Source organism: Canis lupus, chromosome 37 (genome assembly GCF_048164855.1).
Source record: "Canis lupus baileyi chromosome 37, mCanLup2.hap1, whole genome shotgun sequence".
In the NCBI taxonomy this organism is placed as follows: Eukaryota; Metazoa; Chordata; class Mammalia; order Carnivora; family Canidae; genus Canis; species Canis lupus.
In genome coordinates this window covers 2132047-2155464 of record NC_132874.1, presented here as the reverse complement: position 1 = coordinate 2155464, position 23418 = coordinate 2132047, and the positions used below count along the sequence as shown (strand labels likewise).

Here is a 23418-nt window from a genome sequence, read left to right as displayed (position 1 = left end):
GGGATTTACATGCGGGATTAGCCTGGGGTAAAGGAAGCTAATGTCGTGGGCCTGGAGAAGCTGGACTATTTATAATATGCGGGGGCAAGGTCTCCAGGCAGATACTGGCTTGCAGAATGGAGTGCAAAGTGCCGGAGACTCAGGCAAAGGAAGGTTAGGACACCCAGTGGAATTTATAGAAACTGGATTCACGTGGAAAGAAAGGAAGGAAGAAAGTGTGGGGAGGTCTGTCAACTCAGTGCTAACCCACCTGCCCGGGACCCCATGGCCTCCCTATTTCAAATGTAAGACCAGTCCTGAACAATAGCTTCTGAAACCCTTCAAAATTAGAGATGGAGACAAAGGCCATTGTCTGTGCCATACACAGAACCCAGATAGTTTCCCCTCTTTTGTTTTAGAGGCTCCCGGAGATGGAAGCAAATGTGCAACAGCTTCCCAAGCAAAAAAGCAATTCCACCCCGACTGTTGTCAGAACTTACTGAGGTCTAGACAGTGGGAGGGAAGGGACTCACTCAGTGGTACTGGGCAGTGGGACACTCTCTGCCTTTGGGCTCTTTCTCACAACCTTTTCACGGCTTCAACATGAGCCCAAGCCCCAAGATATCTGAGGATGATGCAGGCGGCATGAGGAGGTCCTGTGACAGGAATCACCCTTGGATAATAAGACATTATCATGGCTTTCAGATCCACAAATGCCATGTGCCCTTGACTTTTAAGGCCACCAAACTGGAGTGAGGATGGAATAACCGTCTACCATTCCAGAGGGTACCCAGGGTGGGAGCAGGAGGACCAGCCATGGCTCTGTTGTCTCCACAACAGTAAAGTTCCCAGGCCCATGGAAGGGAGCATGGTCCATCTGGGGAAGACCACACCAGGAACTGCCTGGCTAGTTAATACAGGTATTCCAGAATTTCCTTCCATATTTTTCAAAGTTATGATTGTCAGCTGACTGTTGTGGCTGACACTGTGGCTATCTGGTAGCTTTGGGGTAGGCCATTCTACACTCTCTGTTTGCACATCTGTTCCCAGCATGTCTAGTCCACGTGTAAGTGGAAAGATCATGTCTATGGGAAAAATTATCATTTATATGTAACTCAAGATAAACACTTTTTGTTTGTTTGTTTAAAATGCCAGTTAAAAAAAAATAAAACGCCAGTTAAACATTCTCTCCTTAGACGTAAAAAGGAACCAGGTGGGTTTTTTGTCTTTTTTTTTTTTTTTAAGTAGCTGAGCTTAATTGGTGGAAAGAAATCAAGGTTCATCTTTAATTTTTGTTGCTACAAGAGCCATTTGGAAACAGACAGGGACCATGCAGTGTCTGAAGACTGTCATTTAGGCTTCTGCTTCTCACTCTTCCCCCAACAGTACTGCTGGTCTGTTGTGCTTCACACTGTCCCTACTCCATCTCCTTCATAGGTAGACCATCAGCCCCCCTGGAGCAGCAGCAGCGGGCTTTCCCTGGAGATCTGGGGGCTGCATGCTGTTCCCTTGGCTCAGTTCTCAGTCACTCTGATGGATTCCAATTCTGAGTTTCACTACCCAGCAATCTCACTTTCACTGCATATTCCTGGCAACTAGAGATCTCATCCCACAAATTCCATACTAACTGAATGAATAAATACACTACTTATGTGACTTAAATAAAAGAGAGGTTGATTGATCTTTGAGGACTGGGACAGCCTGATAGAAACTTGATCAAAGGCCGGATCGATCTGCAGAATGTTTCTTGTGCAGGAGCAGAGACTGGGAGGAGACTTGAGTGCAGTATCTCTAGGGTGAATGGCAGCTGTTGGATTACCAGCTGATCTTCTTGCAGTTGCAGTCAGAGCAGCAGGGCTAAAGCCTCATCTCATTACAGTTCAGGGTCTGCAGGGGACCTGACAGGGGCTGCATTCTGTTACCTCCCTTAGATCCCTATACCCCAGCAGGCCCTAGTTGATCTTTTCCCCACAGAGTGCCTGAGCAGCAGGGGAAGTAAATACTGGGCTTGAGGTTTCTGCCACCTGAACTTCTTTACTCCTGTGAGCATCTATCTGGCCCTCAAATTGCTAAAGCTTCATGGGTACCACTGAGGCTGCCTGCTTCAAATTTCCCCCTTCCCTCACAACTCCAGCCCAGTCTGATTCCTGCTCTCAGCCTTGGGCAGGTAAAAAAGTAAGACGTGCCATCGATGAGACTCAGGATCCAGATTACAATGACCCCATGATGCTTGTGTGGTCAAGTGGGTTAGTTCTTGACTCTTTATCTCAGGCTTGTGAGTTCAAAGCCTGTGTTGGGCTCCACCCTACTTAGAAAAAAAAAAAAAAGAATATGATGAATTTTTGCTTTTTCTTTTTAGCCTGTGTTGGGCTCCACCCTACTTAGAAAAAAAAAAAGAATATGATGAATATTTGCTTTTCTTTTTATCCTTTTGAAATAATAAACTAGTAGTGTAGAGACTATTGGGGCAGTTACCTTACTTTTAAATTTTATATTTTTTTTGAATAGATAACAATTTAACACAGTTCAATATTCAAGAGGTTTTCCAAAGGGTGACAATGTTCCTGGTGTTCAATTCTGTCCTCTGAAAGCAATCAAAGTTAGCAAATGCTTATGTATATTTCCAAAGATACTTAAGGAATGTACGAGAAGCTATCTGTGTAGATAAGTGTAATTTTATTTATTTATTTATAAAAGATTTTTACTTTTTTATGAGAGACACACAGAGGCAGAGACATAAGCAGAGGGAGAAGCAGGCTCCTTGCGGGGAGCCCAGTGCAGGACCTAGGACCCCGGGATCACACCCCCAGCCGAAGGCAGACACTCAACTACGAAGCCACTCAGGTGTCCAGCTAAGTGTAATTTATGTATCTGGTCCCTTGCTACATGGTTTGTGAAAATCTGCTTTTAACAATAGACCTTGGATCTGTTTGTTTTTTACTTTATGCTCCTCTTTCCCCTTTCAATCCCATTAAAGATTCTATTTTATTCATTTACCATATTTGGTTTAACTGTTCTCCTATTGATGGGCCCTTAGGGGGTTTCTGGTCCTTTGATGTTACAAACAATGCTACGATTATTATATTATGCACATTTTTTGGCATATGTAAGGGGATCTGTAGCATGAATTCCTAGAAGTACAGTTGCTGGGTTAATTTTGAGAGATTTGGCCAAATTGTGCTCCAAAAAGTGTTGTACTAGATTTGGAGGGAATCACCGGTGAAGTAAACTAACCCTTTGTGGTCAGGGAGGAAAATAAATCAGGTTTCTCAGAGACTGATATTTATTTACAGGAATGACAATTCTCAGAGAAAGTGTCACTTGTTCAAATGGCCCAACATTTGTATGGGCACATTTTGGGGCAGGGAAGACGTACAGCTCCTTGCTGGTGGGACTTGTCAAGTCCCAGAAACATGTAGGTCCTGGGGTTATGGTAAGACAAAGAAAAGATATTCTGCCGGGGGAGGGGGGGGACCTGGGGTGAAGGCTGGTGGGGAGAGGAGGTTCTCAGTAAGAGCAGACAGAACCCCAGATGCTGACTGCATGAAAATTTCAGAGACACTTCAAAATGTAAGAGAAAGCAAAATAGAATTGAATACATATGAATAAAGGAATAAAATAAAATTGATTTGCTGTGTTCTCAGAGGTATGCTGTGAACACACACACTTTGCCTCATGGCCTTGGCCACAAGTCCACGGAGCCGGCGCCACGCAGTTAGAGGCCTCTGACTCTCTTTTCTGTCCCCTGTCCCTTAGAAGCTGGATTCCTGGAAGGAATGACTGGAAATTGAACATTGTTCTAATCAGAAAACTAAAAAAGAACATTTGTTCCTGTTCTTCCCTTTTCTTTCCTCTTCTTCTCAAGGTCACGCTTGTAATTACGTTTTATTGGCTACAGAGCCAAACAATTTAGAAATGGGCATTTTAAGCACAGGCAAGGTCCCAAAGGCATGAAGTCATCAGGAATGGAGGAGAACCAACAGGTGGCTAATGCATAGAAGGGAGAGCAGGGTGACATTCTCGAAGGTGAGAGGCTCTGAGCACTTTGTTGTCTGCTAAAGGCCCTGTTTCAGTGATTTTACACTGAACTGCAACATGGCCAAGTCTGTGTTTCTCAAAAGATAGCTGTGGTGCTGGCGCAAAGGGAAGAGTGGAAAGTTAAGTTCAAAGGTCAAGAGAAACATTAGGGCATCACTTTAGTGGACCTGGAAGAGATGTGGAATGGCTTTTCTGGCAGTCAGGGTAGGCTCATTTGTTCCTATGAGCCTTGGGAGTTCAGTCACCATCGGGGCAGACATCAGCCTCACACTGTTGTATGGGGAGATAAAAACAAAAACAAAATAATAAACTAGATAGTTTCAAGTGTGATGGAAGTAACAACTTGATGATTCAGGGGCAAGTGCTCTGAGGGGATGATTTTGAGGTGAGTCTAAATATGTGGAAAGTCAAGTATATGAAGACTCTTGAGCCTTGAAGCAGACGGAATAGTAATGCAAAGACCTTGAGACAAAATTCACTTGAGTTATCAAAAGGGAAAAATGAAAAGAAGCTAGTGTTTCTAATTTAGACAAAGAGGTAGAACTCATAGAATGTAGTGAACAACTGAATGCAGATGATGAGAAGGGACAGAAAGTCCTGGAGTCTCTTGCTTGGGGCATTGCATGGTTGGTGGTGCTTTTTCCAAGACTGGATATTCTTCACTAAAGCAGATTTGGAGAGAGAAATTATTAGGTTCTTGCCATGATCTATTAGTTCTGAAATATCATGGGATGATATTCAGAGATATCAGTGAGGGGTGGAGATATCAGTGAGGGGTTATAGATAAAGGTTGGAACTCAGGAGAGATGACCCTTCAGAATATAGATTGGGCTTGTAATGAAGCACAGAGAAATAAATTGTATAGGGCTGTACTACTCAATACAGTAGCCACTAATGATATGTGGCTATAAAGTATTTGAAATATGCTTTGAAATGGGATGTGCTATAAGTGTAAAATATATAGCATATTTCAAAAACTTAGTAAGAGAGAAAAAGAATGTAAAATACCTCATTAACAATTTTTATATTGATCACTGTTGAATTGATAATATTTTGGATATAGTGTTAGATAAATCATGGTATTAATTTCCCTTGTTTCTGTTTGCTTTTTTAAAAAAAATGTTTTATTTACTTATTAATGAGAGACACAGAGAGAGTGGGGGCCGGGGGGGGGGGGAAGGGCAGAAACACAGGCAGAGGGAGAAGCAGGCTGCATGCAGGGAGCCTGACGTGGGACTCGATCCTGGATCTCCAGGATCAGGCCCTGGGCTGAAGGCAGCGCTAAACCGCTGAGCCACCCGGGCTGCCCTCTGCTTTTTTAATGTGACTGCTAGAACATTTAAAATTATGTGTATGATGCATATATCTATTGGGTAGCACAGGTATAAGGCAATAGTTCTGAACCTCCTGGTGAGAAGGGGATCACATTTGCGGAACTCTTCACTTACAAGAATGGTCACAGATTCCTGCCCTCCCCCCAAATTAGCTTGAGATAAGAAGTGGCCCAAGGACAGAACCTCAAAGAATATTTATAGAGAAAGATAGAGAAAAAGTGGAGATACAAAAGCCCCTGAAGAGTTCAAGGAGAACTAGTTGGGGGAATCCCTGGGTGGCTCAGCGGTTTAGCACCTGCCTTTGGTGTGGGGCATGATCCTGGAGTTACAGGATCAAGTCCCACATCAGGCTCCCTGCATGGAGCTTGCTTCTCCCTAACTGCCTGTGTCTCTGCCTCTCTCTGTGTGCTTTTCATGAATAAATAAATTTAAAAAAAAATTTTTTTAAAGGAGAACGAATTGGTGCTATCTAAATCCAAGGAAGAGATCTTACTCATGTGATAGGGGGAAGGACGGAGAGTATCGCAAAAACTACAACCCCAAGTAGGAAAAAATATAGACGTTCCCACTGGATTTTACAATTTCAAGGAGATCATAGTGGCCTGAAGGAAAGCAGTTTAAACAAAAACCACACTTTCTTTAGTGTTTTAAGTCTCTCTTCGTTCATAGATGATCCCTTGCTTTTCTTTTAAAATTGTCGTTAGTTAACTAATATACTTTATTTTTTAGAGCACTTTTAGATTTGAAGAAAAATCAAACCAGTTACATAGTTCCCAGTAGACAAGGTCACCCTTCCTTCTGTATAGTTTCCCCTATTATTAATATTGTGTGTTAGTGTGGGACATTTGTTATAACAGGTGAATCAATATTGATACATTATTATCATTGACTGAAGTCCATAGTTAACATTAGGGTTCACTCTTTGTGTTATACATTCTATGGGTTCTGACAAATGTACAATAACATGTATCCACTATTCTAGGATCATACAGATTATTGGTTATGCCAACAGACTTGTTGAAGGGACTATATATTTTTTATCCTACATAATTTCCTACACTGTGGATTTATTCAATCTCATCTTCTTGGCATCCCTTGACATAGTTTTCAATTTGCTCTACTTCTTGTAAACTGGTAGTTAGAGGTACAGGCTCACTTAATTTCAGTTTCAAATATTTCAACAGTAAAATTTGAGAGGCATTATGTGCATCACTTTACGAGGTACATAATATCTGAATTTCTCAATTTTAGTCGTCAGTGTTAACGTTCATCTGTGGGCTCGAATGTCATATACATAACATTTATATCATGTTAATCATATATTGATACATACAATTGACACACAAAATAAATTTAGACACTATTAAAAGAACAAACATAAGTGCAAACAAAATATTAATTCTCAAATGAACACCTTAGAGACAAATCAAAAGCATACTTTCAGACTCCTTAGATGATCAAAAAAAATGGGAATTTTGAATGACCTATTTCTTGGATTCTGCAGAAACTGCTCTCTAGTTTAAAACTCTATCCTTAAATACTCTTTAGTTATAGAGCATTATAATAAATCATCTGTGCATTTAATATAAGGAGTAAAAAACAGAAAGAGACTCTAAAGAAAGCCAGAAAAAAGAATGGTAAATGGAAAAACAGGGATTAGCCGGAATATAGCAAATCTAGTTCATCATTTGAAACAACAACAACAAAAAAAAACCCTAAAATTGCCAATTATCAGTCAAATGTAAGAAAAACAGGAAGATGAAGAAAGCACAAGAAAGAAGCAGAATGAGTTAGTGGATGTTATTTTAGATTTTAGAGATGTGGTGGGATAATTTTTTGAAGAATTAATCTGTTTGATTTTCCCGCACCACCAACTGCATCTGGGCAAGGCAGTGGCCATATGTCATAGAACCTTCACTCTAGATGCTGGGGGTACAGTAAGACTCAGTGGTCTGTACAGACTGTGCCTGGGCACTCAGGAAGCTCTAGGAAAGAGAAAAACAAACCAATAACTTTAAAAACAAACTTTCTGGAAGACATAACATTTGTGAAGAAGATAGGACAAGGAGTGAGAGACCGTGCAGGCGCCATTTTAGCTTTACTTGTCTGAAGAAGGAAAATTTGAGTTGGGACCAGAGTACTTAGAAGTGCCAAGCCTGGGGCAGGAGTAGGAAGGAAGGGACGCTGGATGGTGGACCAAGGCTCTCCATGAGGAACAGTAACAAAGTACAACAGAGGAGACAAAGTTTCTTGGATCTTTTCCCAGGGGAGAAGCTTCAGGTTTGTAAATAGGAGAGCAAGCAATATACAAACTAAGGAAGGGGGGTGGTTTAGAGCACCTCTAAACTAAGCCAGTGCTCTACCACTTGAGCTAATTCCTGTAGCCCACCCATGGGCAGACTGACCACACCCCACTCTCATTCCGAGTTCATTCCTTGTTGCTGGGGCTGCCCCAGCCAGGACCAGATTGAGGGTGGAGATGATCAGACATTGCCATGGGCAAATCTCTGAACCTCAAGTGTGAAGGATGGGGACTTCCTTGGAAAGCCTTGTCACATCTTCCCAGTTTCACTTTCTTGACCTCTTGGAAGTAAAGAGAACACATTCCAGATGTGGACACACCATGTCTATTCCAGCCTGCTCCCAAGCTGTGATCATTAATGTTCATTGCAGGCATGGCTGCCAGAGAGAAGTAATGGGGCAGCCTCTCCAAGTCCAGGGCCTCAAGCCATCTGTGTCACATCCCTGGGTCAGGCCACTGGAAAGCCCTACTCCCACTTCCTAGAGAAGCCCCAGAAAACCAAAGACCTAATTTCGTTCAACTTCCCAAAGGTGAAACTTGTCTGTAGCCCAGGATGGGGACAAGAGGAACGACTGGGAGAGAATTTTGAGGCCAGTAGGTCTAAGTGAAAACACAAGCTTTGTTAAGTTGGGTGGATTAATAGTTTCAAAGAAAGGCAGAGAAGGCAACCGCCAGCATCAGTCCCTTCCCAGAACTGAATATCTGTGGGGATAGTGACTCTGAAATAATAGTTTGCTGTTAGCCTGAGAGAATGACCACGTTTGCCTCTCTTCTCCTTTCTAAATGCAGTGGACACTCTTCCACTTTATTCTCCAATTCTGGATATAGAATCAACACACTTGACCTCAGTATTTTGTCTGTTGCAAGCTGCCCACCACAATCTGGGTATTCCATTAAAAGATCTTGATCTTCTTGCCTCCATTTCAACTTTGATCTGAGCCTCAATGTTCTCACAGTTATGCTAGTCTGTAGTGGAGATTTCTTAGATTTCTCAGAGAATACCCATTCCTGAGGCTGCACATGGCATTTTTCTCCTGTAGGGCTCAGGGAGCGATGATGAACCTCGAGGGGAGCCAGTATTGTATCTTGAGCATTTTACCCTTAATCTGTAGATTCATTGCTGAAGCACTTAGCACCAGGCCCAGAGGGTGAGACCAGTGACCTACTCAGAAACTGCAGCACTAGTATTAATTTATGGAGCAATTTCTGTGGTCTAGAACTGTTCTTGATGCTGTACATGTATTAATCCAGGTAACATACCTAGAGATAGCCTACAGTCTCCATTTCCATCTGAAAAAACTTATGAAAATTTCTTGCTGCAGACCTCAAGACTCTCATGGCCAAAAGGGAAAACAAATGGAAGTGATACATTGCTCTTTAGATTCTCCTTCCTCCATCCCTACCTCTCTTTCTCTGGTCCACTTGGCAACCACATCTTTCTTACTACTATCTAGACCTTCACTTCCACAGGCCAATAGAAGAGGGCTTTTCCCTTGTCATCTCAGTGGACCCTAAATTAGCTCGTGTCCCAGAGTGTAGAGGACTCCAAATTTGTTTTCCACCCAAGCAGAATTCTTGTTTAAGATAGAAACATAGGCATTTCCTCTAACTATCACTAATATCAAGTAGGGATTTTTGTTTAGTTAGTATTTGATGTGTGGAGAAATGATATACAAGTAATTAGAAGCCTTGAAGGAGAGAGTCATTTGAGATTCAGTAAAGACTGGATAGTGAATAAGAAGCTCGAGCCTTTCGGGAAGCCTGGGTGGTTCAGTCAGTTGAGCCTTTGACTCTTGGTCTTGGGTTAGGTCCAGATCTCAGGGTCTTGAGATCAAGTTCCACAACGGGCTCCACTTTCAGCAAGGAGTCTGCTAGAGATTCTCTCCCTCTGGCTCTCCCCCTGTTCTCTCTTTGTCTCGATCTCTAAAATAAATAATTTTTTTTTAAAGTCTTGAGCCTGACAAATCCACAAGAATTCCTATGTGTGAGAAGGAAATGTGGTTGGGGAAGATTAGGAGGGCATGATCCAAAGAGTGACTGGCAGGTACAGGCATGAGGCACTGACCTTCTGGAACTGCAGATGGTTTTGGGCAGCTTCAGGGCAGGGTCCTTCTTCATGGTCCCAGTTTATGAGGAGTGCACATCCTAAGAATGCGATTCTCATATGAGAAACAAATTCATCAACATGCATTATTATTTGTAACATTTATTGGCAAAATGTATAAACAAGGAAAGAGATAAGCACATCTAATCAATAAAAATGTTTTTCTACTTTGATCACTATCGGGCAATACTGAGAAGGATCATGTAGTGTCAAAGAGGGAGATATGGGAGGGGGAGAAGAGAAAGATGTTTGATGAAAGGGTAAAACATTGACAGCAGCCCTAAGGACCCACAGGATCTCCCAAAATCCAGCACAGAGATCAATGTCCCCTTCAGCATGACTCTGCTAGGGCCAACTGAACTGAATGAGAACTTCATGCTGTTTCTAAGTAAAATGGAATAATGTTGCAATTTCAAAAATACATTTTTAAAAATGTGGTTCCTCTTGGTAGTTAAAGGAAAATCTGGAGCCCAATATATATTGAGCACATTTTCAGAAAATTCAGGGAGTTAAGCAAAACACTGGACCTTGCCTTCTTAGTGAAGGCATACCTGAAAGCAGAATTAATAGCTAGCTCACATCTTTTCCCATCGTCCTTCCAAATCCCTCTTTCCTTCTTTGTCTTCTTCTTAATACTTAGCCAACTCTCAGAGAACCTGATAGACAAATTTACATTAGCTACCATACCATGAGTTGTCACTGTGAATGAAATACTAAAGCGATATCATGATAAAAATAAAAAATAAAATTTATTGTTTATAAAGTGTAAGATGTATTTTATGAAAAAAAATTAAGATGTAATAAAATCCAGATTCTCCTATGTGTGCCTCCTGACACAATTCTCAGGCTGTTCCTCACACTTTGTACCCCAAAGGAGAAAGTTTGGTTTTCCTACCACATTTTTTATTAACTTTGAGGAGAGGCCCCAAAACCTGTGTTTGTAAAAGACATTTTGACCTATCTGTTCCTTTTTTGGTTTTGTATGTAACATTTTATGTTTTATTTTTTCTTTTTAAACCAGCACATAAGTGTTCAGGGGAGATGAGCTAAAGAGAAGTCTGCCTGGTGTACACCTCTCCAGATGCCCATGCAGCCTGGGAATTGGGGGAGCCTGACAGGGGTGCAAAAGCTGGAGAATGCAGGTGTCGATCCCGCTACCTCTCGCATGCTAAGCGAGCGCTCTACCACTTGAGCTAATTCCCCCTGATATCTTTGCTCTTCAGCCTATTTTTTATAATCTTGACACAAATTTCATTCCAGTGCAACTTCAGTTTCCAGGTAGTTCACACCCTCAGGAAACTTCACTACCAAGGGAGAGCTGGGACTGGAGCTGGTCAGAGACAGCCTGGGACCCGAAAGGCACACACCACCTCTGCGTGCAGAAGGGAGGGACAAAGCTGTGCAGCTAGCTCTGCTTCAGCTTCACTCTCCGGATTAGATGAGAGTGGGGGGAGGGGTCCTTCATTAGCAACTACTCGGAGTCATCTGGGAGTGCATTGCACTTGAATACCACCTTCTGTACTCCGTCTCCTAAATCTGGGAACAAACCCAAGCATCTTTCCACGTGTTGTTCCTTCAAATAATTCATCTTTTATCTGATATCTCTTAATAGTTTCTCCTTTAAGGGAGTTGGGATCTGCTGTTATCTATTTCCTCCTTGAGTCATGGGCTTATCTGTTGAATTATAGATCACTGGATCTAGCAATTCTTTTTTAAAGAAGTAACTGGATTGGGGAACTCAATTATGGTGGTTTATTTTACAGTGGTCCATATTGTGATGCCTATTTTAAAAATATCAACATGGTTGAAGCATAATGTATATACTGTGGAGGTCGAGAGAATTAGGGCTATTCAAGTTTAACATTGGCATGAGTACAACCATTGTAGCTTTGGCAGCCATCTCAGGCCCCTATGACCAGACCAGGCCACTGTGACCAGGAACTGAACTCTACCTTACCCTGGCTACAGGCAAAATCACAAAGCACGCCCTTATCGGAATAAGGAAGCAAGAGCTTGTGAGACCTCTTTACTGGAGATTCTCACACCCTTACCCTTACTGAAAAACCCCACCTTACCCCTAGACCAGCCCATAAAAAACCAGCTGTAACCCACCTCGGGGTCCAAGTCCCTGCTCCGCTGTGTTGGGTATACTTGGACCCAAGCTCGAGTTTGTTAATAAACCCTCATGTACTTGCATCAGTGTCGGTTCCTTGGTGGTTTTCTCAGATTTGCAATATTGGGCACAACAATACAACAAAATGCACACATTTCAATGAATTTTGACAAATGTACCCACACATGAAACCATCACCACAAAGAAGATATAGGACACTTTCACCCTAGGAGTTTCCTAGAGCTGCCGTAACAAAATACCCAAGGCTGGAAGGCTTAAAACAAACATTGATGGTCTTAGTTGTAGAGGCTAGATGTCTGAAGTCAAGGTTTCCCTTAGGCCATAGCTCCTGAGCAGAATCCTTCCTTGAATTGTGTTCTTGAATTTTGGATGGTTTTTCACTCAACATGTTTTGGAGATTTCGCACAACTTTGTTGTGTGCATCAGTTGTACATTCTTGTTACTGCTGGCTGTTTTTCCATAGTCACATCAGCTTGCCTTTGGTCTTAATCTTGAAACAGAGGGTCTGAACCAGCCAGTGTTAGGAAAATTGGAGCTTCGTTTGTGTCATTCAGCATAACTTGTAAACTTTTTCGGTGTTGTGAGTCATAGGGCTTTTGCAAATTCTCAATTTGTTAATTTCTCACTTTGTCCTCTTTCCTCCCACTAGGGCCACGCAGACCCAGTTACAGCCCAGTCGGGGAGGCCTTAGCTGCGAAAATCCTCAGCGAATCCGGAGAACGGTCTCCTTCTAGAAATATGAAAGCCGAGAAGTTAAAGGACTTCTCTAAGGACACATAAGCTAAAGAGGGAGAGGATCCCATACCGAGCTCGCTTGGTCTGTGGCCGCATCCCGTGGGTGTGGGGAGGGGCGCGGGGCTCCGCGGACCTGGTGCTGCGTTCCCCGGGGGTCTGTGCCTGGTCTCGGGCGCCAGCAGGGCCCGGGGGCGGTAGCGATTGCCGGCCGCCTGTACCCCTGGGACCCAGCCCGGGAGCTGAGGGGTGGGCTGTGCGGGTGGGAAGAACGGAGTCCAGGCCGGAGAAGGGGAGCTGAGGCGCGGAGAGGCCTCTGTCCCGCTGCGCATCGGCTTTGCAGGCCTGCTCTGAGCGCGCTGGGACCGCACTGGTCGCTTCCCACCGACCGTGTTGCCAACTCCGGGCACTCTCCCGTCCCTCTCCAGCGGGCAAAGGGCTCGGGTCCCTGACAGCTTCTTTCTCTCTCCCTCAAGGCCCCCCTACAGATCTGAGAGAGTGGGGTGTCCCCTGATTGTCTAGGAATTCCGCAGGCACCCCAGGCTGGAGCGTGCTTGCTTGCTTGCTTTCTCTCCCACCCTCCCAGGCTGGGGATCTCTCCTCTCCTCTCCTCTCCTCTCCTCTCCTCTCCTCTCCTCTCCTCTCCTCTCCTCTCCTCTCCTCTCCTCTCCTCTCCTCTCTCCTCTCCTCTCCTCTCCTCTTCCCCTTCCTTCCTCATCTTTTTTTCCCTTTCTTCTTTCTTTCTTTCTTCTTTCTTTCTTTCTTTCTTTCTTTCTTTCTTTCTTTCTTTCTTTCTTCTTTCTTTCTTTCTTTCTTTCTTTCTTTCTTTCTTTCTTTCTTTCTTTTTCTTCTTTCTTTCTTCCTCTCTCTCTCTCTCTCCCTCCATTCCTTCCCCTTCCTTCTTTTTCAGGAATATAATTGCTATTATTATTGAAGTACAGTTGGCACAGTGCTAATTTAGCTACCAGTGTACAACATAGTGATTTGACAATTCTATACACTAGTCAGTGCTCATCATGATAACTGTAGTCACCATAGCAAGTTATTACAAAATTATTTATTATATTCCCAATGTTGTGCTTTTTATCTCTGTGACTTATTTATTTTATAACCAGAAGTTTGTACCTCTTAATCCCTTTATTTCATACTCTCATCCCTCTGTCAACCACTAGTTTATTCTCTGTATTTATGAGTCTGTTTATTTTGTTTTGTTTTTTTGTTGTTGTCATTTGTTCTTCTTTATTTCTTTTTTTTCTTTTAGATTCCACATGGAAGTGAAATTATATGGTATTTGTCTTTCTCTGTCTGACTTATTTCAATTAACATAATCCCCTCTGGGCCCACTCATATTGATACAAATGGTAAAGTCTTATTCTTTTTTTTTATGGCTAATATTACATTACATATATGTACACACCTGTCGATAGACACTTCTATCCATTCATCTGTTGATAGACACTTAGGTTGCTTCCATATCTTGGCTATTGTCAATAACGCTGCAATAAACAGAGGTGCATGTGTCTTTTCAATTAATGTTTTCATTTCTTTGGGTAATGGAATTACTGGATCATACAGTATTTCTATTTTTAATTTTTTGGGGGGGACCCTCGTACTGTTTGTCATGGTGGCCACATAGTTTGCAGGAGGGCTCCTTTCCTCCACATCCTGGTCCAGGTGCCTCATGTTTGTTTTTGTTTTTCTGACAACTTAAAGATACGTTTCAATTTTTTTTCAGGTTCCCAGGGGTTTGACCTGTGGGGGGTGGATTGGGGTGGGATGATCGCTGAGGTTGGTCATCAAGTTCAAAATTTGGAGGCAAGGAGAGGAAAAGCTTCTTTGTGTGTCCTGTTCTCTCCTGCGTGAAATTCGCAGGGAAATGATGACAAGAAAAGGCATCACAAGACTGGGTTCTCTGCAGATCGTGGGACAGTCGTGGGACCGTGTCACACGGGAAAACATAGCGAGCTCAGGCTGAGTTCACCAAGCCCTCACAGAGACTGAGTACTACAGGGAACTGTAGCTCGTCGGGCTCCAGGGCGCGGGAGTGCTCCGCCCCAGGGCGCCACGACCTAGCCCATTCCCGGAGTGCTTATCTTTTCTGTCTTTTCCTTCCCCTTCTTGGGCGTCTGCTTTCCCGCCAGACAAAAGGCACAAAGAGGATGTGTTTCCTCAACTCCTTTTCTAGGAGCTTTTTATCCAGTTTCTTGTCCGCAGCCTCTCCCCCAGGCTGGATGCCCAGGCGGTCTCCGGAGAGGAGGGGGAGGAGGAGGAGGAGGAGGAGGAGGAGGAGGAGGAGGAGGAGGAGGAGGGGGGGGGGAGGAGGAGGAGAGGGGGTAGGAAGGAAGAGGAGGGAGCCGAGGAAGACGCGGAGCCTCCACCCGCCAGCCGGGAGCACTTGCAGCAGGTGCAGGAGGCTGGGCCCCGGGTTTGCACCCTGCGGCGGTGCCTGGGCCTCAGGAAGCCGACCCGGGAAGACCCGCCAGCCCGAAAAAAGTGAGCTGGAGAGAGGTAAGCGTCAAGTCCAAAAGTCACGAGCAGTAACGGCACTAGAGCAAACGGTGAGAGGCCGCGCACCTGCTTGAGAAGCGGGCGGTGGGCGGAGACTCCCTCACTAGTTCAGACGCCCGGTGCGGGGCTCACGGTGCCGCGAGGTCCTGGCTGCTGCGGGGGTGCCTGCCCCCTCCCCGTGGCTCTGCGACGCTGCGGGCCGCCCACCCCACTTTACCTAAGATCCCAGACGTTTCCAAAAACGAATCGCACCAGATTCGTTTGGGGGAGAAATGGCTAGCCGGGCGGAAACCCGCGGGCGGAGGGGACGTCGGGGCTCCTATCCCAAGCGGAGCGGTCACCCTCGTCCCAGAGCGAGACCTGCGGAGCTCCCTGAGGTCCGCCTCTTGGAGCCCCAACTTGAAGGTGGGCGGCTGTTTGCACCCACGGCCTGAACGTGTTTCGAGAAACAATGCAGACACGAAGAATGCAATGGAACGTGTTTGTCTCAAGTGACTTTTGCAAATAGAACTATGGGAGTGCTTTCCCGAATTGGGTAAAAATAGGGAATAGGGGTAAAATTCTGCCTTTAAGGGAAAATGGGCGAAGAACCCAGTGAGGATGGTGCTAGAAGCCGCGTGTAGAGGAGCAGGTGGAGAGCCAGGGTCTCCAAATTCGACTCCCGCCAGTTACTCCGTGGGAGTGAGTTCGGGGAGCAAAGTAGAAAGGATGGAAGGAGCCGGGCCAGAGGAGGGATAAAGGGTAGTGAGATTGTCTTTCAGATGATTGTCGCGAAAACTCAAGGTCCTGAAACACCTGAGCAGGTGACATTTGAACTCTCCATGTGTAGTGCTGTATTTTAACTGAAATACCGGGCTTACAACGAACCGAAGATCGTGACTTCTCCCAAACTCCAAGGTGAATTTGAAGAAAAGACTTTCTTTCATAGTGATTGGAATAATATTGTTCTTCATTATGTGTCTAAGGTTAGAAAATGCCCAGCAGCGTTCGGCCGGTTAGCTCAGTTGGTTAGAGCGTGGTGCTAATAACGCCAAGGTCGTGGGTTCGATCCCCACACGGGCCAGTATGTCTTTTGTTCCCTTTTCCATTAAAAACTGCTGTGCTCTAAAAAAAAAAAAAAAAAAACAACAACAACAACAACAACAAAAAACAAAACCCTAAGAGATTAATAGAAGAACAGATTAACAGCTCCTTAATCTCAACAGGGTGGAGAGTGGTCAACTGTGGTTTTCTGTGTGGGATTTCCTGTTCTTGGAGGATCCGATGAGAAGGGAACTGAGAACAGAACGAAAAAGATGTGAGCCTCCAGAAGGGAAGTGAAATCGGTAGCAATGTGAAAACCAGAAACGCTGGGCTTTCCCATCTTTTTACATTTCCCAAGATGTTCAAAGATTCCTCAACCATTACTAGCTCCTCAGGTGAATTTTTCTAGTTATGATTCTGCTTACTTGCAGGGGGCTGTCCTTGGCCTGAGCAGGGTGAGTAAAGCCTTTCAGAGCAAGTCAGAGCAGAGCCCTGGCCTCTGCTCCAATCTTCACTCCTATTTCCTCTTTTTACCAGGACTTGACTCCAGGGGTGTTGGACTTAAGATGTTTCATACAGAATGCTCAAACTTTCATTGCTCTTTGCTTGTCAAGGTACTTGCTAGACCTGAAACCATCTTCCGGGAGGTGTCTTGTCTCTGATGTCTCTCCCAGTTTTCTGAGGTTGGATTGTGTTCCTTCCAAAACTCCTGGAGATCCAGGAAAACATCTATTTTGTGACATTTACCAAGTTATGAATGTCTGTTACTCAGCCATCTTCCCTATGAGATCGTAAGAGCCTTGTGGGCAGGATGCTTATAGCCTAGTGCTAAGTGCTTTTAAAAATCTGCATTAATGATAAAAGAATGAAAGAAATATGTGCAGGCCTGAAGGAAAGAGTGTGACAGGTGCTTCACATGGACCTTACAGGTCTGTGACATCATGCTGTCTGAACACAGTGCACTGAGGTCCATTGAGGGGTAGACTACAGTACATGGTGGTTGGACCCATTTCTCTGAATGTATCCCCAAGGCTCAATCAGAATGGCTGTGTCCACAGGATCAAGGTGGTGGTACCAGGATCAGGACAGAGCATGTCCAATAGATCCAAAGTCAGGGAAAGTCTAGAAGGTTGAACTAGGCTGAGGCTGGGAGATGGGAGAGAGGAATCTGACCACCTCAGACCCTAAAAGATGGAAGGATAAATATAGACAAGAAATGATCCCTTTTGGTTTCACCACTCGTAGTCTCACTGACATCTACCGACAACTCTAAAACATCAGTTTCATTACTATCACTCTTCTGCACTCTGACCACTCTTGATTTCCTCGTTTTGATATGATCTTGGTTTTCTCTCAACTCTGGCTTTTGTATCTGTCAGAGCAGGTAGTTAGTGAGACTTTCATGGGATGGCTGGAGGCCAGCAAGGGGGAGGCCATGGCCAGCCACAGGGAAGGTCCAGGCCTGTCCTGGCAGCCCTCACAAGAAGCTGAATCACCCCAGATGGGCCCCAGATGGCAATGCCACCACAGGAAACCCCTGAGCAAGTTAGGAAGAAACACTGAGAAACTTGCCTCTAACCTCAAGTTATAAATAGCCTGCCCCTATTAACAACCATCAATAAAAGATAGAAATCCAATCTCTAGGATGCACAGCTGTCTTTCTCTTTTTAAGACTTACTTATTTTAAAGAGAGAGCAGGGGCAGGAAGGGGCAGAAAGACACTTTAGCCCACTTTGCTTCCCAGAGCCTGGGGTGGCACTCAATCCCAGGGCCCTGAGACCATGGCCTGAGCCACAAGCAAGTCAGGTGCTTAGCGACTGAGCCAGCCAGGCTTCCCTCACCAGCCTTTAATCTTCCACCCTAACGTCTTTAACATGTGTGTAGTACATGTAGATACATCAATTTTGTGATTTTCACTTTCTATCATCAACCAGGCTTTAAAGAACTCAAAAGAGAATAACAGTGTATCATATCAACCCAGATGTTTCCTGTCTCTGTTCTTCTTCATTCATTCTTAGTATCTAAGATCCCTTCTGGTATCATTTTTCTTTTTTCTTTTTTTTTTTTTTTGGTATCATTTTTCTTGTCTCACAATCTGTCTAACTCTTTTCTAGCACTTCCACTAATAATGGATTCTCTGTTTTACCTTTGAATGAGGATGTATTTCTTTCACCTTTATGTCCAAAGGATAGTTTTGCTCTACTTAGCCTTCTGGGGTTAATGGGTCTTTTCTTTCAACATTTAATAAATGGTGTGTCATTTCTTTATGGCCCTTGTGGTCTCTGATGAGAAATACATAATCATTCAGATTGTAGTTTCCCTTTTGTTTTTATCTTGACATGTTCAAAAAAATTTTTTTCTATTGTTTCCAGCAGTTTAATTGTGAGATGTCTGAGTGTGGATTTATTCAGCTTTATCCTGCTTGGGGTTTGCTGAACTTCTTGCATCTGATTTATGTCTATTGCCAAGTTTGGAAACTTTTCAACTATTAACAATTCAATTATTTTTCCTTTTTCTGGGACTTCTTTCTCCTCTTCTTCTGGGTCTCCAATATTGTGAATAGAATTTCTTTGTTATTTCCTGTTTGTCCCTGAGGCTCTGTCCATCTTTTAAAACCCACTTTTCTCTCTGTCATTTAGATTGGGTTGCTACTATTGTTCTATCTTCATATTCACTGAACTTCTCTCAGTTATCTCCTGATACAGAGACAACTCAGTGCTTTCATAATTTTGGTAAATACACTTTTCAGTTCTGAAGTTTATACCTGGATTTACATCTTCAGATGATTTGCTAAGATTTTCTAACATTCCATTCATTTCAAAGAATTCTTGCCCCTGATTCTCGGAGCATGTAATCATCACAGGTTTAAAGTGTTTGCCAGATGATTCCAACACCTGTGCCATCCCAGAATTGGTATCTGTCAATTCTCTCCTCCAAGTGATTTAGGACTTCTTGGTTCTTCATATAATCCATATAGTTTTGGATTATAACCATTTATATATTATAAGATGTTGTATCTTACTTAGATCTCAGGGAGAATAGCACCAGTTTTGTTTTCCTGGGTGCTTTGCCTTGTACCAAGTACTAACCAGACTTCTAAGTAAGTGTTGTGGTTTCAAGGTCCATTCCTTTTTCAAAGCCTTTACCATACTATTTGGAGATCTCTGGAGTGTGTGCAACCCCATGACCAGTGTGGACTTGGGCAGTGGGCTACCACTTACTGCAGTTCTCAAAGTCTGTGCTGTGTTCTTTAGGGTCAGAGCCACTTATTCACAGCTGGAAAGTGCGTTCAAGAGTTCATAAATAACTTTATGAGTTTGCTTTCCATGTGTCTCCCCCAATATTTTTTGGTTCCCTGGGGTTCACTGTCTCAGTCCACTGACCAAAGAGTTGGGCTCTTATTTCCCTGGCTCTGCCCTGCGCTTCCAGGACTGTGCTACATTTAAGGCCAAACTGCAGGAGAAATGGAGAAAGAGAGCAACTGGGCAAGTCTCTTGGGATCACAGCTTCTCTGAACACAAATTGTAAATTGATGGTAGATCTGCTTACCCAGGGGTAGGTGGACTCGGGAAAGCCAGCCTTAAACTTGCCCAGAGGTCATACATGATAGAAACATCCAAATTACTGCGTTCAAAGTGTCTAATATTTTCTCAGTGCAATAGGCTAAAAGATGTGGGGTTGGGAGCTGGAGATTTGGGTGGAAACAGTAAAATGTGGAGAATGTGGGCATCGATCCCACTCCCTCTCACATGCTAAATGCTAAGCGAGTGCTCTACCTCCTGAGCTAACTCCCCTACCCTATGTGTTTCTGTCTCCAGTCTTTGTTCTGGTCTCCACGTCATGGTCCACTATGCTGAGAGGCCCCCAAAAGACGGGGAAATGTCAAAGCCTTTCATATGAAACCAGGAATCACCTAAAGGGTGTCTTCTCAGATGACGCAGGGCCAGAGAGGGATGGATGGGCACCTATTCTTCCGCCAGAGAAAGGAAGAGAGCAGCTGTGGGGGAACTCTGGCGTCTGAACCAACCCATTGCGCAGTTCAGACTTTCCAGAAGTGGGACGGGATGCGGGGCGGTACCAGATAAGCGCGCGCCCCCGGGGTGCGGGGGAGGACTCATCCGGCACGCGCCCGCTAAGGTGGCACAGCTGTCTCTGGATGGTTGTTTCTTAAAGACAAAAACCAAAAACACAGCAACAAAAGGGGGATTATCACTGTTCTTTTCAGCTGGAATAGAAAGAGGCGGTGATTTCCTTTCCTCCCTTCTCCCGGGAGAGGGGCAAAAAGCAGACACTGTTTCCGCCCGGTTTCGAACCGGGGACCTCTCGCGTGTTAGGCGAGCGTGATGACCACTACACTACGGAAACCCACATCAACCCGCCCCTCCGAGATCAGTGTTCAATTCTTGCTAAGTCGTGCCGTGGAGCCGATCCATATCTACCCCAGGTGAGAGAGCAGAAAATAAACCCCAAAACCCAGACAGGAGAGCTATAGGAAATAGGAGGAGAAATCGCGTCAGAGCGAAGAAATAAAAAATGGACATGGAGGGATACAGATGAGGAGAGAACACAGGGTGGAAGGAACAAGCATGTAGGCCCGACTTCTTGTGTTAAGAGATATACCTGTTCAATTGGAGGTGTGTGTGTGTAAAATAGACACAGAGGAAAATGTGATTGAAAAGCCTGGACATAGAGAGATATATTGAGGAGAAGGGGTTGTCCAGGCTTAAGAACCTTTGAAAAATCCCGGGAAGGTGGTTTACACAATCAAAGTAACATTTTGGAAAAGGTTTTTTTATTTGGAATGACAAAGAGGTTGGAAATGGGGCAATTAGAATGGAAGAAAAAGGAAAGAAGTTATAGAGTAGGAAAGGGTTGGGGTTTATCCTGTTAATTCTTGAGATTATCAGTAGCAGGAGTCTTTCTGGGTCATCAGTGCCTGGTACACTGCCTGGCATAGAATACTTCCTTCACAAACATCATAAGATGGATGAAGGGAGAAGAAAGAAGGATTCTGGCGAGGTTGTGTAGGAAGGATTTACAGTATTCGTCAAGACACTGGGTATAGAGATCTGAGGGAGAGGAAGGAGTCAAAGGCACTTAGAAGTCTTGAAACAGGGTGGCCAATACAGAAGAGATTTTGATTAATGTCTGATGAATGGAAGAATAAATCCATTCATTTACAAGCACCTGTTATATGAATGAAAGAATGAATGGTCCTGCCAGATGGGTATGGGATCTCCTTAAAGAAGAACTACCTGAAGATCTTACTTATTTCTATTATTCTTTCATGCCTTTTCTCTAAAAATTTCCCTAGCTTCACAATTTTTTTTTTTTTTTCTGACAGTCTGGGTCTGTATGATCCCTTCAGACCCGTGCTACTCAGAGACCTCAGACTCACAGATTCTTTATTACATCCTGTCTCTCTAGGTGACCCTCACCAGCCTTCTTTGCATCCCAAGGCTAAGTAACCCCCACAAATCTCAATTACAAAGTCACGGAGAGGTTTTCTTCTCACCAGGATCTCTTTGTCCAGAAAACAGGAGTAGGAGGTCCACCTTCCTACTAGCCAAAAAATTGTGAATCTTGAGTTGGAAATGCCCAGCACAGCCCAGTGCAGATGATGATCTCCACAGAGCTCTCTCCACAGCTTTTTTCAGGTTTTCTTTCTTTGTCTATAGCCCAATGACAGAGTATTGTCAAAGATTAAGCCTGAGATGCCTTGTGGGTGAAATAAGATAAGAATCAGATAAGATACATTGATAAAGATAAGATAAATCTTAAAAAGATTCAATATTTCCTGCAGTTGAGTTCAGGAGAGAAGCTCTAGGGATCACAGGTGCCTATTAAGAAGGAATGAAGAGTCATAACAAGAAAACAGGTGCCTTTTCCTCTAGCTTTGAGTGCAAAGAAGGCATTCTAATATTTGACCTGATTCCCACACTCTAACCCTCTTTTTGACTAATGGTCATTCTAAGCATGTGCCCTAACTAATTTTATGGGTTTAACCTGGTACCAAAGGGTTGCTTCCCTGCCATCGAAGAGGACCTAACTAAGGGCAGGTCATCTCAAACATGATTTCAGCAACAGCAGAATGAAAAACAATGATTCTGTTAGAAAGTGTTGGCGGAAGGAGAATCCTACCATATGTCACCACAAGAATGATCTATCTCTGAAACAATTTCACATGATCTTGAATGACAGAGGGCCAATGAAAGGTCCCAACTGGGTGGGGTAGCCAGGTGAGATAACAGGGCTTTCCAGAGGTTGTGTATCTTACTATAAAAATAGGGTTGTGATTGTTACCTGGTTAGAAATATGGCCATCTAGGAGGAGAATTTGGGGCTGCCTCTCTGGTCCTCACATCTGCACCATTATCTCCTCCCATTGTGACCCAGGTCACTGGGTGGGGCCTGATCCTTTTCCCTAACTTCCAGAGAAAGATAAGACTGTCATAGGGGTCTTCCTGGGACAAAATAAGACAGGGGGAAGAGGAGGAGGAAAAGTTTTTAAGTGAACACCGAAACTGGTTTTACTAAGCATTTAATTTTAAAGAAACTTAAAGAAATTTAAAAATGGTCAGGAAAGATCAACAATAAAAACACTAATGCTCCAGGAGTCAGAATCTCTTTTCGTTCTAATTATCTGTCAGAAATTTTGAGATTTTGAGCCAGAAATAATGGGAAAAGGCTTTTCTCCATTATGAAAGAAAACCTTACATTTGTTGTCTTCCTTTTTTTGCCTGAGCTCAAGAGATAAGAACTCTGGTGCATATGTCTTTCAAATTGTGAAATGAAATCAAAATTGCTTCTCTCCACCGTGGACTTTCTGGTCAGAGTCGCTGCTTACCATCCTGACCTCTTGAGCCCTCATCTGTGTACTGAGACCCTACTATGTGCTCAGATGACATCCTCCCACAGCTGGGCTTGCCGCTTTTCCCAGAGAACAATCGAAGCCCATTTGGAGCACTTTCCTTATCCAGGAACTATGGGAAAATTTAGAAGGGAAGCCTGTTCTGTCCAAGAAGAGAACCCTGGTGAATTCTAATCTTAATCTGCAAATCCATTCCTCAAGCATCTCTGGTGAGCATCTATTCCACAGGGAGAAGGCAACCAAAGTAGTAAATTGTCTACTGATCAATTCCTGACTCTGCTCCAAGAATCCCTTGCTTCTCATTCTCCATATGAAGAAACATGTTAAGGATCTATCAGGTACCACTATTTATCCAACTAAGCCCCTCTTATGGGCAAATAGCTCTCATATCCCC

At 43.8% G+C, this 23418-nt stretch overlaps 1 long non-coding RNA gene and 2 other non-coding genes across 3 annotated transcripts; 1 reads left to right on the top strand and 2 right to left on the bottom strand.

Moving 5' to 3' along the window:
- Positions 1-1232: 1232 nt before the first annotated feature.
- LOC140626109 (uncharacterized) lies at positions 1233-22536 on the bottom strand. Its single transcript, XR_012025324.1, has 3 exons — positions 22458-22536; positions 9719-9798; positions 1233-2284 (listed from the first exon to the last, which is right to left on the bottom strand). It is a non-coding gene; the product is annotated as an uncharacterized lncRNA (long non-coding RNA).
- On the top strand, positions 16121-16194 carry TRNAI-AAU (transfer RNA isoleucine (anticodon AAU)). The gene has a single exon. It is a non-coding gene; the product is annotated as a tRNA-Ile (tRNA).
- TRNAV-AAC (transfer RNA valine (anticodon AAC)) lies at positions 20447-20519 on the bottom strand. The gene has a single exon. It is a non-coding gene; the product is annotated as a tRNA-Val (tRNA).
- Positions 22537-23418: the final 882 nt, after the last annotated feature.